We start from the raw sequence: 16,095 nt of genomic DNA, 5'->3' as shown, positions 1-16,095 counted from the left end.
TTTATAGAAATATTTCTTTTTTGCTAGTCTTTATCACCAGAGGAGGTTATACAATGGTTATCTAACCTATAGTCAGTTAGACAAAATGTGGCAAGAGACTGGAGGCAAGACAGAGTTAATATGCTGATTGCTGGTCCTCAAATTTTTTAACTTAAAATTTTATGAAGAAAAGAAGTACAGACTAAGTCAAACAGTTGGATATGTACAGAAGTAATACATATGAATACACTGCAAAAATATTACAAAGTGAAATCTAAGATTGGACATTTCAGTGAGCACTGAAACATTAACTGGAGAAATATGGAAAGAAGTTAACACAGAGACAATCACTATAAAAGAGCTGCAGACTTGAGCTGACACAAGGGAATAAGGATCAGTAAACCACATCAATAAGACTGCATAAAACTGGCCTGCGTTACATCAGAAACATGCCAAAGCCTACCTGCAGTTTCCTAGAAAAACTCTGTGGGCTAGCTAAGATGTTGGGAATATTTTCCTTTATGTATCGTTTGCATCTTTGTTGATCTCAATTGATCAAAATTTATACAAGACAAACATTTGGAGAGCAGCAAGTGTTGAAGTGTTGGAGAAAGAACATTTGTGTGCACAAATTAAAAAAATGTGCTCTTGAATTAACAACATAGCATTAAACAACAAATCACATTAAAGGGATATAAAAGATAACACAATGTTACTCAACTGGGCCATCCTCAAGTCAGTGCATGGTGTCATATCTGTCCAAAACTGCATTTAATCTAAATAGCTCATTTTGATCACATCATCCATGCTCACACAGTTGTCACTGTTCATTTGCACTGCCTTAGGTAACTCAGTGTATGTGTGCAAGTAACTGATGGCAGCCAAGGCCAACCTTTACTGCTGAAAGAGCATCCAATGCAACGTCACAGCTTCATGTAAAAAATGACAAGAAAACATTGAATCAATGCGACAGACAAATTTAATAAATATGAAGAAATGAACTGCGTATTTTGTAGACATGTCAAGACCCAAAAACGACTGCTGGTCTGCTGCTAACACACACTGCTGCTGCCACACTAACCAGATACAGGTCTGAGTGTCAGCTGCAGACTCATGAGGTTTTCAAACCACTGACAACATGATCAAAAGGAGCTGCTTGGATATAATTTCATGTTTTTAGGACTGAGATACATATGTGGGTGCACTTTCGATTTGAACTGTTTAGAATTAAACATCACTTAATCTAGCCGTGGTCGCGACTGCTGAGGTCCTCGGCCCACGAGTACTGTGGTCCAGTCCAGAGTCCAGTCCGCCATGATCCACTCCTTATTATCCTCCATCCCGCCTGTGAATGCAGCGCTGTGATTTGACGCTGGCTGCCTGTCAGGAAGAAAGAGCTGCTGTGTTGAGGCCGAAAACTCAGACACCAGCAGGACGTGGACGGAACTGGAGTAGCTCTGTGGAAGGGGTATGCACTACACTTGACACTCGAAACGTTTTTTTCAACTATCCGAGCTTTAAGCGGAGAACCGGCCGAGTCTCCGCGCTCCTGCTGTCCAGGCCGCCGCGGTTCTGTTTCTCCTGTCCGACTGTGCGTCGCTGCCTGCCGGTCCCAGCGATCCAGACCCGCTGCTATTAATGAGGCTGAGAGGAGACGACGCTGTGGTGGCGCGACGCAACCACAAACCTGTCTAAGATATGAGTCTTTCTCCAGTCCGGAGGAACCATCGCGGCCGAGCTGTTGCTGCTGGGAGTCGGGGCTAACAGCTGAGACTTCTGGACCGGTGAGACATCCTGATCCAGTCGGGCCACCGTGTCATTTTGCGCAAGAACTGTTATGACTGGCTTCTAGACAACCCCCTTGTTTTGAAGCAGCACCGTGGGCTTTACTGCTGAGGATTTATTGGATTAAGACATCCTAAAAGCAGGAGTTTGAAGCCTCTGCATCAGGTGAGTGCAGTCCGCAGTTGTTCATGTCTGACTAGCACGGCGACCTTCCCTCAGCAGCCTCCTTCGAGCTGCTGTAAGACGCTTTCCCCGCGACGTTTTCGGCACGACTTGTGTGGCTCTGACTTGTTATCGTAACCTTATAAAGTCCTTGTGCTTAAATTTCCATCAAGGCCTCTATATGTGCGTGTTGATCCACAGTGCGGACAGCAACGCAGCAGATTTAAGGTACCATCCAAACTGAACGCACAGAAACCACAGCAAAACAGTAATTTAATCCCCCCCCGCGCAAACAGCACGAAATATCGGAGGGCAGGGGGATTAACAGCACATGGGTTCGGTCAGCCGTCCTCTGAGTCTTCCAGCTGACGCCTTCTTACTCTTAGTGATAAAACATATTGAAAAGCAGTGTGAATGAAATCATTTCTAAGTATGCTAATCCTCGTTCCTGTCCAGTCCTCGCGCAGGTTGTTTGTGAGCACGCGGATGCATGAACAGCCATACGTAACAGGAGCGCGAGCTGAACGGCAACAGTTGAACACAGACACACTTGTACCATACAGCAGCGAGTTCACCGAGACAACTGAACGGCTGGCACATGATGAGGAGGAGATATTCTTTAGAGCATTAACGAACAATTAATCCTTCAGTTTAAATTTGGAGATGCGTGGTTTTCACTGTGCAGCATTTGTTCGTCCTGATTAGGCTTTAACTAAGTTCTAACGGCTGCATCCGGCTGATGCTGCTGAGCTGAGGATGGACTGGGCATTCAGCTGTCCCAGAAAAACACTACAACATTACAAACTACAGCACAGGCCAGCAAGTAATGAGGATTTCATCACTAATTACTTGTTTAGTTTAGACTTTAGTCTCTGTTTATATTATTTGTATAATATAATTATATGTAGCAGCATCAGGTTTGACTGCTACCAATGATTATTGTCATTATTGATATTTTGTCAATTAATTAATAATTATTTCTGTAAAATGTGAGAAAATAGTAAAATGTTAAGTGCCTTCTGATTTTTTTTTTTTTTTTTTTTGTCTGGCAATTTAAAATCCAAATATATTTATGTTTACAGCAAATATGAAACCAGTCAGCATTTACTGTTTTCCTTTGAAAAAAACGTTATAGACTCATTTTTTTTTACATATGGATTAACTGACAGATTGTCTTAAATCTGCTTATTTTGTTGCACCAACAATTCAAAATTCATATGGAATCAGTTTAGAACTGTATAAAACATAGAGAAGCAGCATCCATCTATTATTTGTAACCACTTATCCTCTGGAGGGACTTGCAGGGCTGAAGCCAATCCTAGCTGACTTTAGGCAAGAGGCGGGGTACACCCTGGACAGGTTGCCTGACACAGAGAGACTTTTACTGATAAAAGATGTCAAAATAGAGACAGACAAGCATTCACACCGACGGGCAATTTAAAGTGGACTGTGGGAGGAGGCCGGAGCTACAAGGGGAAACCCATGCAAACTCCACTCAGAATGGCCCCAGCTGGTGCATGGGTTTAAACCCAAAGCCTTCTTGCTGTGATGTGACAGTGTTAGCCACTGCTGTGCCACCCAGAACAGCAACAAATTATCATATTTATGGAACTGTAACTAGGTAATATTTGGTGTTTTTGACTGATCAGTGACTTAATGGAAAAGCTTATTTCTTATTACATTTTTAATTATATATGTACAAATTTTTGCTCCAAACAAAATAACCTGGGGATCTAGTCTGGAGTTCGTTTTGAGCATTTGATTGTACTTTTGTGGCCCTCATCCTTACACTTTCTCCACAAATTCCTTGCACAGGTGGTAAAAGAGGTGATTCAGCCTGCTGTAGGGACCATCTTTATATAATTTATAGTTTTAAAGTATGGTTTTCTGGTCCATGTCAGATTTTTCGTACCTGAACCACATCCATGCAACAGAAGTTGCCACTGTTTTAGGTACGAGCTCCTCGTTTTGGCTTGGCTGGTTGGAACACTACTCGTGCTCTGTATTACTCCATTCTGTGTCACGTTGACTCTCCCCCATGTTTGTGTCTTCCTGCTCACATCCACGCTGTGCATCATCCAAATGCTGAAATATCTACCATCACGCATGCCTATTGCTAGGATGAGTTACTTTTTGTCAGTGTTTGTAATGTGTGTGGATTAGGATGGTAATTGTCCCTTTTGTGCTGGTTTATAGGTTGAACCATTGGTGAGTGGCTGTTACATTATTTGACACCAGCTGTATTTCACTGCTGTGTTTCAGAGTCATAATGGACTGTGTCTGTCTGCTGTCATTGATGAGTAATTGTATTTGCCTAATTTCATTTGAAAAAGTAATAAGTTACATTTCTAGTCACTGTGAAAACTAGTGTGATGACAGTGAAGTTACTCCCAACACTGGTAATGGCTCAGAACTAATATTTATTTTCAGCACTATTACTAACATCAAACCATGCGTATTTGAGCAACATAAAAAAAAAAAAACATCTATTAACCTATTTCTGATGTCAGGTGAAATACCTCAAATACCAAATTTTAAGCAACAAAGAACAGCAGCCGTGTTGACATTTTGACACATCCCTATGATTTTGATCGGCTTTTATCAACATTATCCTTACCCTTCAACTTTAGTTTCACTGTGGAGATAAATGAAAGCAGGTTTTGACCTTTTACTTAATCTTACCTTGACTGTGAAAGATGTTTGTCTATAATATGCTTTCCTGTATTGAAAGAATGGTGAGGGAGCACCTCACCCCAGAGAATTAATCATCTAGATTTAGACACTTGCATCTAATGAGTCAATAACCTTTAGACAATCAGAAGACAATCGATATCTCAATCTGTCCCTGGATACGATGTGTATCAGTATTATGTCTGTTTGTCTTCATTAATGAGCGTGGAGGCTGACTCTCAGGGGGATGTATGGTGGAACAGCAAACAAGTCTGTTCTTTCCACTGCTTCATTGATTTCCTCATTCAAGCCTGGCGGCATTAAACAGCCACATTTCATGTGATGCACTCATCACAAAGTAATCATTGGGGATATTTTGGAACTTAATGGCCCTCCACTGCAGCTCAGAACGTGAAACTACAGCGAGTGACGAAGCCAATAGAGCACTTTGACCTTTACAGTAGGGTTGGGGAACCCTTTTCATTTCAGTTTTTACAACATCCTTTGAGGGCCATACTCAGTGGTTCTCCCAGAAATATTTCATGGGGGCAGCCTACACAGGGAGGGTTTTGGTCACTGGTGATTGCGTAGGATCTGAGAAGCTTGTTATAAAATGTGACGGGGGAGAGTGTTCACTTGTGGGGGGGGGGGGGGGGGGGGGGGGGGCAGCAGTTGTATCAGTGTGGCCTTGGCACCCCTTTCCCCCCCTTATTGGCAACCCTGGCCCTACTAAATTATTGAACATCTATATCAGACTAAGCTCTGTGATGGCTGGAGCTGCTTCTCTTTGGTGAGGTGTCTGATGTCAGATGGAAGTGATGATGATGATGATGTTTTGATATAGCCATTTCATGTACAGGACTTGAAGCTTAGATCTGAATCTGGGATGACATCAAGACTTGTAACTTCAGATTTAATTCAGTGACCCGACTAGTAGGATTTTACCTAAATGAGGGTTTAACTTAAAGAAATTATTGCTCATCCGTATATTTATTGCCAAAAGACAACAATGAAGATTGTAGCTGCAGCATCATTTGGTTCAGTGCAGATGTACAGCTGTGTGTCATCTGCATAACTATGGAAACATACATTGTTCTCTCTAATGATGTCACCAAGTGGCAGCACGTATGGTGAGACGAGTAATGGACCAAGGCAGCTGCCTTGTGCAACCCCAAAAGAAATGTCATGTTTGTTCGACACATGATCTCCAAGACTGGCGGGCTTTGATGTATGTCTTAAACCAGTTTAACACACGGTCTGAAAGACCAACCAGCTGTTCAAGACAATTAATTAAGATATCATGGTCAATTGTGTCAAAAGCTTACAAGAATTAAGACCTTATTTTCATCAGATTTTACTCTGATTATTGTGGTCAAAGCAGTTTCAGTGCTGTGGTTTGTTCTAAAGCCTGACTGAAACTCCTCCAGGATATCATTTTCTTTAAGAAAGGAGTTAATTTGTACTGAAAGTATGTTTTTCAGTATCTTACTGATGAATGGAAGGTAAGTTGCTCAGTGCATTACCATCAAGGTTGGGTTTCTTTAGTAAGGACTGTACATCAACTGTTCTGAAGGTATCTGGGATGATGCCCATGTGCAGAGATGTATTTCTAATCTTCAGGACATGACTTGAAACTCAAACAAACAGCGGCTTAAAAATGCTGTAGGTACTGGGTTGACACATGAGGTGAGACTCAGTGACAGACTTGCAGAGCGGAGGCATTCTAGGATTTTCCCATGGTTACATCCTTCCAGGGTTTGGAATACTGAAGTGCATTCTACCTGCACTGGACACGTTCGTATGAGTCAGCCATCACTCTGTGTCTAAGTCAAGAGACCAGTCTCTCCATGTATTTAACTGATAAAGCAGAGAATTGTAGAGTACTGCTGGCCTTGAAAGTTTGTGTATTACATGTACTCTCCCTCCCTGCCTCCCTCCCTCTCTCTGAAAAATATTGCAGAAATTCCTTACAATTACCTAATTTAAATGAAGGCTGTTATTTTCGTACAACATTATTTGGTTAATTTATAGGAGTTTGCAATGTTTTAAGTAACTGATTTGATGCTGCTGACAAGAGGGGCCTGAGGGGTTCCTTCTATGTGAATCTTGGGATGGCTTCTCCTCTGGGCACCGTAGCCCGCTGTGTGCTTACACAGTATGTGTCTGCGTCTTCCTTTATCGAGTGGTAGGATAGTGATGTTTTGGTCCTTGCTCAGAGAGGACACAGTCTTCCTTTCCTGGATGGTAAGGTTGGAAGGTGCCATGCACTGGAGAGAACTATGCTGCCTATGTTTCTGTTTAGTTGTTTTTCCATAGGACTTAATTCTGTTGCCGTGTTGAGGTCAACTATTGGTAGATGCTGTGGTGAAATAGGTAAGATAAGTTTAACCCTTTGGCTAAGACATCTTGCTGTGGTTTGATAAGTTGCTGTCTGACAGATACTGTCCCATCTGTCGTGTGTTTCATCTTCTCTCTCATTATCTTTCTTTTGTCTCCAGGTAAGTTGTTCTTCTTTCCAAGGATTGCTGGCATGTGACTGTCTGTCTCTCGTGTCTGTCTTTCTTTGTTTCTGGTGTATTGAGATAGCTGTGCCTTCTCAGTGAAATCAGTGACCTTCTCTAGGACCACACTGGGCAGATGTGATTTCAGATTCTGTAGTAACTCGTTAAATGCCTTATTCAAAGCTTCAGTTGTGAGATGGACCTGTCTGACTCTTTCATTCAGTTGCTGGTTCTGTGCCTTCTCTCAGGTCATCCTCGCTCTGTGGCCTGTCACCGTGGAACCCAGATGTAGGCTGTTTTGTATCAGTCTGTGTTGTCAGCATCTCAGATTAAACCGCAAGTGGTTTTATTCATCTGAAATTTTCCTGGTAGTACTTTTATACTCCCATTCCATTCTGAGGGTGTTCATCCTGAAATTGCTTGATAAGATGTCTTTACAATTCTCGGTCATCCAGGTCATGGTTACCAAAGGAATGGTTAAAATCTAGGACAGGTGTAAGAAGGTAAAATTCTAGGGGTTTTGGCTCCTCAACATAGCAACAATAGTAATAAATATATAATAGAAATGACATTAAAAGTTGTACTAAAAATATGTGCATGTAGATTGTTATCATGTTTGTGTATGCACAGCTATGTCTGTGTGAGTGTGGCAATTGGCTGTAGCCATTAGTGTCTATTGCTCATGAGTCTGGTTGCCTTGTGGAACAACTGTGCCAGGGCCTCCTGGTCTGGGTCTTTAGGCTGCAGTACTGCTTGCCAGATGGCAGCAGCTGACACAGTCCACAGTTGGAGAGGCTGTGGTCTTTGATAAGCCTACGGCCCTTGCTGACACACTGTCCACATATATCTTGGATGGAGGGAAGCTCTCACCCGCTGATGCTCTGGGCTGGTCAGGAACACACATCAGAAGCCAGAGTGGACACAGTAGACACAGTCACTGGAAAAAGACCCCTGGGTCAGCATCTGGACCAGGCTGTAGACATGGGTGTGGGGCTTTCTTGCCCTTGGCCTCCAAGAAAGTCTGATGAGGCAAGAACACCAGATGCCACCTAATGACTCTCAGCCCAAAGATGGCGACTGCTTCAATGTTAGGATAGTAGTGATGCGAGCTAGGTTTACTCCATGCAGGCTGTCTAGCTCTCTGTGCCGGCTCTCTGTCTCTCTCTGTTATGAATGCCATCTGTGTTATGGTGTATTCTGTTTAGGGTCGTGGGCATACAGGTTCACATGAGTTGTGACTTTTGTCAACTCAATCATTAGACCAAAACATGATAATCACATTGTGGGATAAAATAAAATCACAAATACTCACTGATGAGTATATCTCAGACTCAAGCTATTTTGGACTATAAACAGAACTACAGTCATCCAAGCTATATCAGCTGTATATAAATTGTCACGATGAATCCACTGATTGGTCCAAGAATTCTTTGAAGCGCACTACTGATGGAACTGCAACGAACACACATTTTATGTCGTTTAATTTGATTAATACTGTAGCCCCAACACCAATATGCTGTGCTGTACATCAAGACCCAAATTCAATAGCTGTCTTTAGCCCTGAATAGTCTATAAGCAGCTGGTTTTGAAAAAATGATGTTGTGGTGGTGTACATGGTGTTATACAGATTGAAGAAGAATCTTGGATTGACATATTGGACAGGTATTTGTGTTGCTATCAAATAATGTTTATATAAAGTGAACCTCATACATTAATAAGAAAAGCCTGTAAATATATTGGAGTTACTTGTAATTACGCTTATATCAGAATTGGCTTTATTGGAACAAGGAATTTGACTCTGACTCTGTTCATCAGGTTGATGGATTGTGGAAAGAAACTGTTTTTGTGTCTCGTTTTGGCGTTAAATGATCTGCAGTGATGCTTCCTGCCCGTTTCCTCAGTCTGGAGGTGTGTAGGTCCTGAGCAGAGGGCAGGTTGGCAGCAATGATTTCCTCAGCAGTCCTTATAGTCTGTTGCAGCGTGTTCTTGTCCTGTTTAGTGGCAGACCCAAACCAGAGGATGATGGATGCATTGAACAGACTGGATTAGTCCTGTGTAGAAATGGATCAGCAGCTGTTGAGGCAGGTTGAACTTCTGAGCTGATACAATAAGTACATCCTCTGTTGTGCCTTCTTGATGATTGAGGCTATGTTTGAAATCCACCACAGGTCCTGGGAGATGGTGGATAGTGAAGGTGGGTGGGTATGCTGGTCCAGTGCTCCTACACCAAAGACAGGATGACAAACAAGTCATTTACTGGATTTCATTGGAGCTGTGTGATAGAATGTCACTGTCACTGGATTTATTGCAACCTAACAGATTCCCATCACTGAACCTCTAATCATTTCATTTAAAACAAGAGGCATTCAAATAATACAACCGTGTCACGTTACTGCCTCTGCATTCTGATTATGTCAGCATTTAACAGAGTGGTTATTTTACAATGATTTTACACTAACTCCGTAGATTTAGCATCATTTGTTCCATATCTGCTCTCAGAACTGTACTGCATGATGTGTCGACAAATCTGACATCAGTAGCTGATTCTCAGTTTTCGGTTGATCTACATATATCAGCATGATTATAACTGACTGACTTATTTTGGTTTCAATGTTTGCTTAAAAATATATTTGCAATGTTGCAAACTAATCAATTAGCAGAGACTGGATGAATGAAATAGTAATTGTGCTGCATTTACTCAAGGGCAGTAAATGTCTGATAAAGCGTGTTGGCATTGATTACTGACGGTGGCAGATCAGGATAATTATCAGCTAATTGCACTGTTTCTATGTGATAAATGGTTGCACGTTTTGTATGCGTTTTTAAACTGCTTTTCCTTCACATGATGTGCTTGATGGTATTATTAATGGCTCCTGATGAAACTTGACGACTCAGCATTTTCGTTACCCTTCTAACATTAAGATTTATTCACCCAGAAACAGCTAATATTTCTCTGTGTAATATGACCTCCTGTTTCTGTCAGCTGCTGTGTGTCTGCAGTGCTTTGGTGTATTTCTCATCTTGAGAAATGTCTCATCAGTGTGTTCAATGTTTAATGTATGTATAAAAAAGTGTTTTAGGTCATTTTGTGACACTCTTATGATCTCAGACCCAGATGCTAATGAGTGTTGAAACTCAGATTAATCTTGATCACCCACCCTCTCAACCCAATTTATAGACTTCATCAGCCACTTTGTGGAAAAGACAGACAGCATGAATGCAGTCCATTTACTATTTCTTCATAATATGTAATTATCACTTGTTATTTCTCCATTGGTTTGGCCTCAGCGCCCTACATTTTGGCTGCAATACTACAATAAATTAGCATTTGTCAAATGCCAAAGTGGCCTTGCCCTAAAAATGAGTTAATTCCAGGCCTGCCCTTCAAAATGTTTATAATATAGTCAAACTGTAAAAAAATACAATATATGTTCACAAATCACAAATTAGTAAATTCTTGAGTGACCATCCTGACAGGGTTTTAATTTGGGCGAATGGCAGTGGTCCGTTTTGCTAAGTTGTAATTTGTTGTAAAACCCAGCAGTGAAGCTGAAATACAGCCAAGACCAGAAGTACAATATGAGAACAGCGGCTCTAGGGGCCATTAGAAGTACAGTACATCAAGCAAAGTGCAGTGAATACAGGTACAATAAGGTCTGTGCACATACATGCAGCACTGTTTGGATCATGATTGGAGTAAACATCATAGAGACATGGCTCATTATTATCATAAATGATGCACTCTCAATACAGAGAATATACATTTCATTGAGACGATTCTTGTTCACTGTTGGCTTCGAGTCCTTGATCCTGGGATTATCTATTCCACAAGCCATATGAGGGTTAAAAAGTAAAATGAAATGTGCCAGAAATATAAATTATGTTCACTGTTGTAGGTCATGAAACCGAGTAAGAAATTTCAGTGCAGCATTCAACTTTTCAGGCAGTCCTTCTAAATTTATTTTGAGTGTTGTCCTTCCAAAGCACTTTGCTCGTATGCAGAGATCAGATCAGTAAAACAGAATGGGTGTGTGTTGGTTGATTAGTAGATTAGAGACTAAGACTATGCTTGCATGATGTTGTAAAGGGTGGATGTTAATCATAATCATCAGGAACTGTGTGATTGTTATGTGGATGTACAATGGGGTGGCTGTTCAAATAACCTCTGACATTCAGACTGAATGGAATGGACCTTTTCTGTCCATCCTCACTGCAGTGGGCGGTCATGTGGGGGTAATGCAGAGACTGGTTCAATGGCTGTTTACAACCAACATTTGTCTGTTTCATGCAACAGCAAGTAGAGAGGCTGAGCTTAGAACTGCCAAGGATAGTGTGCACTTACAGAGATAGGTGGAGGTGGAAGTTTCCATATTTTAACACATCTTTTGAAATGAGAATATCTAAACTATCTCATGAAACCTTCACAGCAGAGAGGAAAAACTTCCTTTTAACAGGAAGAAACCTTGAACAGAACCAGGCTCTGGGTTTGAAAGTGAACGACTATACTCCAAGGACAGTCACACCTATGTAGTATCTTTTTTACTGTATAAACAAATAACAAAATGTTAGTAACTCTTGGCCACACAACAATTGTAACTGTTGATGCAGAGTTTCTGCACAGATCAGACCAGTCTATAAAAACTATTTTCTATTTCTTTTTCTAAAATAATAAACAATCTGAATCTTGATTATATGAATATCCATCAAAATTAACACAGAACATGTGAGCACATAGGAATTGGATGACAATTCTAATTTAATAGTCTTAACAACAGAATACGTTTACTAACCTTCAGGATGTAGCCTGTAAGAGAAATGAGAGTAATTACTGTATTATTCATGGTCTCTGCCCTATTGTGGTACATTCCACCTGCAGAGCAGCAGCTCCACACTAAACAGTTAACAGCCTACATTTTAACTCTCTGGTTTTATCAGTAATAATCACAATAGTGCATCATGTGCAGAGTTTAGTGATAAAATCCTGGAGTGCTGGCTGTTGAAAGCTCAGTCAGCTGAAGTGTTGATCACACTGTACGGCAGTAGAGGAGGCAAGTCCTGCGTCTGGTTCATGAGCAGCAAGTTGACGAGAGCAGTGAGCAGAAACGGGGTAAACAAGGAGTGCACAGCTTGTGAGCATGCAGTATTCTGCCTCTGTATGGAAAATAAAATGAAAGCATCATTTACTGATCAGCATTACTTGTTAAATGTAGTGTTTTATGTAAAACAGAAGTGGATTTATATGTTCTGGAAAAAGGAGGAAAAAATGAACAAAAGAATGTTCCAGTGTTCTGCTGTTAAGGTTCTTCCTCCTGTGGGGATGGGAATCGAGAACCTGTTCAGTGAGAATGATCCACTGGAATCATATGCCTCCGATCTAACCCAAAACAATGTTGTCAAATTCATGCGTCTGTGCTGCTGGAAACTTGTGACAAGAAGGAGTCGTGGTAGAAACAGTCCAAAGCATGGTTTCATTTCACGGAGAAAGGTGACAACAGCCCGTCTTCTGCAAGGCTGCTGTAGTGAAACCACTGATGGGCTGGATTCTTCTCTTCACCTGACCACAGTTGGTTGGAAGGTTTGTGAAGTGCTGCAGTGTGTGTTGGTTGACTGGCTTGTTCGTTAGTGCTGGCGTTAAGTTCTCCAACATTAATCTCTGGGTGATACTCTGGCAAAGACAGTATCTACATAACACCTCTCACGAAGCTAATTATTGTTTTAGAATTTTAATAGCAATGACTGATAAATGACAAATGGGTAGTGCTGCCTGTCAGGCACCCAGACACACCTGGATGTAGAGAATTAACAACCCAAATGATCTTCTTCTGAAGTTGGACAGAAGAGTAAAGGAAAGCTGCACTCAGTTAGACAGAACCTGTGTAAATACGGATCCAGGCAGGTGTTTGGAGGCTACAGCCCAGTTAACATGTCCAGTCCTGTACACTGGCCAAGCTGCATTCTCTGACTGGTCTCCGGTGATTTTATAAAACAGGTCTTAAGAACTTCATTGTGTACGTGCCTGTAATTGTAGCATGTTTAGTATAACAGAACAATAAGGAAGGCTTGAATGTTGCATATGAAATAAATGACATGGACTCGACATACAGTGGGCAAATTGTGTGACAGTCATTTGCTTTTGCCCCATCAAACCGAAGCAATCGGACCTGTGTGCCCTATTTTTTGGACACAGGTGATGTTTGCTACAGGTGAAATGTAAAAATTAATAATTGGATTGTTTTGTTTGTTTTTTTTTTGTATTTGGCACTATAAGATTTACAGACTTGAAATTCAGGGGGAAAAATCATCACAACTGTTGATTTATTGAGTAAACAAAGAATGTTTCCGCGGTTCACTCACTGATTGGAGATGAAATTGTTTTTCATTCATTTTAATTATCTTAACATTCCATTCTGAGCCACTGTGCTGCTTTTGGAGTTGTCTGTGTAGTTGTCATCAGTAGACATTCGATAGAGGCCATGACAAAACTGTCTCACCAAGCAGGGACTGTGAAAATTGTCTAAATGTGGCTGCTGGTTGCTTACCCTCAAAATGAGTCCCTGCTCCTCAGACACATTATCAGATGCTTGTATCGGAGTGGATAATAGTCCTTTGCGTACCTGACAGAGCTCATGTGGGAAGATGTAATCCAGTGAGAAGTTATTATCTAGAAGTCTTGTGTAGCAACATGTGACATTGGAAATATTTCCTTTTCATCTCGGCTGTCTTTCACAGATCCTCTGCTACTTTGCTGTGAAGGTTGTCACCGCCAAGGGCATGTGCTATTGATTTGTGCAGAGGAGGCTAGATATTGATCCAGTGGGATGTCTCGAGAAAAGCTCTATGCCCAGCTGACACCCAGCTGTAGGCCTCTAGAGCTTTCTACCTGTTTCTGATGGGCTTGTTCCACTATTTATGTTTTCCATTCTGCTTCTGTACTACTGACACAGTAGTGTGTTTTTCCTTTCTGTTATGCTCACAGTATTGGTTGGCACAGATATTGTGCCCTATTGAAGGACTTCAGCATTTTTACTCCTGGCAGTGTGACTTGGATGCTTCCTCCATGAAGACAGGACTACACAGAATCCCTGATATTATGAAAATCCACAAAACTGAGGGACATTTTATACTCTTGGGCTATAAAGACCAGAGATCAGATGCACAAAACTTGGCAGATCAAGATCTTTCTTTTCTTTTTTTTTTTTTTTAAGAGTGGTACTAATGAAGTCTTGCCCAGCCTGGTCCTTTCCAATACCCCCCACTCTAAGTCATACAACAAGCCCTGCAGAGACTCCTCGATGACATCAAAGAAGAATTAGTGAAATGGCCAGTTCACGGCAGAATGAGCCTCCTCTAACCTGACAAATGGTCAATACCCCCACATTTCCAGATGTGGCCATGGAGCTCACACCACAGACAACAAAGAACAAAAGGAGAGACAGAGCCACATGGAATGATTTTCTTTGTATTAAACCTTTAGTTAACCAGGTAAATCCCACTGAGATCCCTGGCTGAGATAGCAGCCTTACAGTGCTTCAAGCAGAACACATGCAAATAATTAAAACACAAAAACAAAATGTATAGTATGATGACATAATGTGTGTATTATGATATGCTTTGTTGTGATTTGACATTTTGACTTTTGGTGCAGAAATAGTAAGAACTAAACTAAACCAGGGTGCAGAGGTGGCGGCCTGTGTTTGTGCTAAATCTGCATTCATCCCCTAAAGAGAAGACAGACAAAGGTGTACACTTTTCTCTGACACTACATCTACAGTGTACAACGTTGATTGTGAAGTAGGGGCACATGGGCCGAAGAATATTAATCCCTTCCCTGTCCTGTCCATCCTGAGAGCGATTGTTGATTAGCTTGCCAACCCTTGGCAACAAGCCAAAAATTCTGTAACTCATAGTTCACCTTCTGCAGAATCAGATTATTCTCCAGCACCGTCCTCCGACCCCCCCCATCAGACTGCTGTGCTCCCAGCAGACCGTTCGCTGCGGCGCTGCTCTGGCCAGACTACGGTAAAAATTCTGGAGTTGTTGGAGAATCTCTGAGATGTCTGCAAGAGCAAGAGCGTCTGTTGTATAGAGTCTCAAACTGAGTATTGATGTTTGCACTTTTTTTGTTGAGATTCGTTCATCAGTTGAACTGTGAGTTCTGCCTTGAGCACTGCTTGCCTCCATGGTCGAGGTTTGGCAGCATTTTCATGATTATGGGTTTACCGTGCTTTTTAAGAGTCTTGTCACACTGACATAGGCTAATGATAATAACATTAGTTTTTTAAGAAAATATTCAAAATATTCAACAATAGTAGGCCTAAATAGCATACAGTGCCATTTTTATAAATAATAGCCTGCACTCGCAATTAATTCATATCGACTGAACTGAATTTCAAGTGTCATCATTAAAATATAAAAAAATATATGAACTACTGAACTTTTCAGTATGAATCATTCAATATATATTTGATTTATTCCTTCAGGTATTCAGGGGATGGCAGAGATCTGAAAACTTAAAACAGCAGATAAAAGCCACGCTACCTGCTAGGCTAGACATCATGACCAGCAGCCCTGCTGTAAAGCTTGCAGGAGTATGATGTTGTTCTTGAGGCTCTTGGAGGTTGTATTTCTGAAGCTGTGGTACAGGTTATTGTTAGACAATGATTTAATTGTATTATATACAATATATACAGTATTACATTATATATACACTTTTATTTTGTCCAGATAAATGGTGCCCCTTACATAATGTTTATGTGTGTGTGTGTATATTTAATATATGATTTTTTTTCTTGTGACATATTGTACGGGCAGACATTGAAACTGTCGTGAAAGGTGCAGTGTTGTTGGTATGATCTCGTGCTGAATCTCCAGATGGTGTGCCATAGCAGGGTGGATGCTCTAACCTGTTAACACGGGCGCTGAAATGACAGCACGAGGCTCCATGACACCCACGTGCTGCTCAGGCAGGCATCACTCTCCACTCCGACAGTCTTCTGCT

General features: G+C 41.3%; 1 protein-coding gene across 1 annotated transcript in view; it reads left to right on the top strand.

Annotated features, from left to right (window-relative positions):
- Positions 1-1,465: 1,465 nt before the first annotated feature.
- large1 (LARGE xylosyl- and glucuronyltransferase 1) overlaps positions 1,466-16,095 on the top strand; it is a 92,044-nt gene continuing 77,414 nt past the window's right edge. Inside the window, exon 1 of the mRNA XM_041963864.1 lies at positions 1,466-1,929. The gene's annotated coding sequence lies outside the window, so the exon portion shown is untranslated. The remainder of the gene's footprint in view (positions 1,930-16,095) is intronic.

This window comes from Chelmon rostratus, chromosome 22 (genome assembly GCF_017976325.1).
Source record: "Chelmon rostratus isolate fCheRos1 chromosome 22, fCheRos1.pri, whole genome shotgun sequence".
NCBI classification, from domain to species: domain Eukaryota; kingdom Metazoa; phylum Chordata; class Actinopteri; order Chaetodontiformes; family Chaetodontidae; genus Chelmon; species Chelmon rostratus.
Note: the sequence above shows the minus strand (reverse complement) of the source record. Positions and strands in the feature narration are given on the sequence as shown.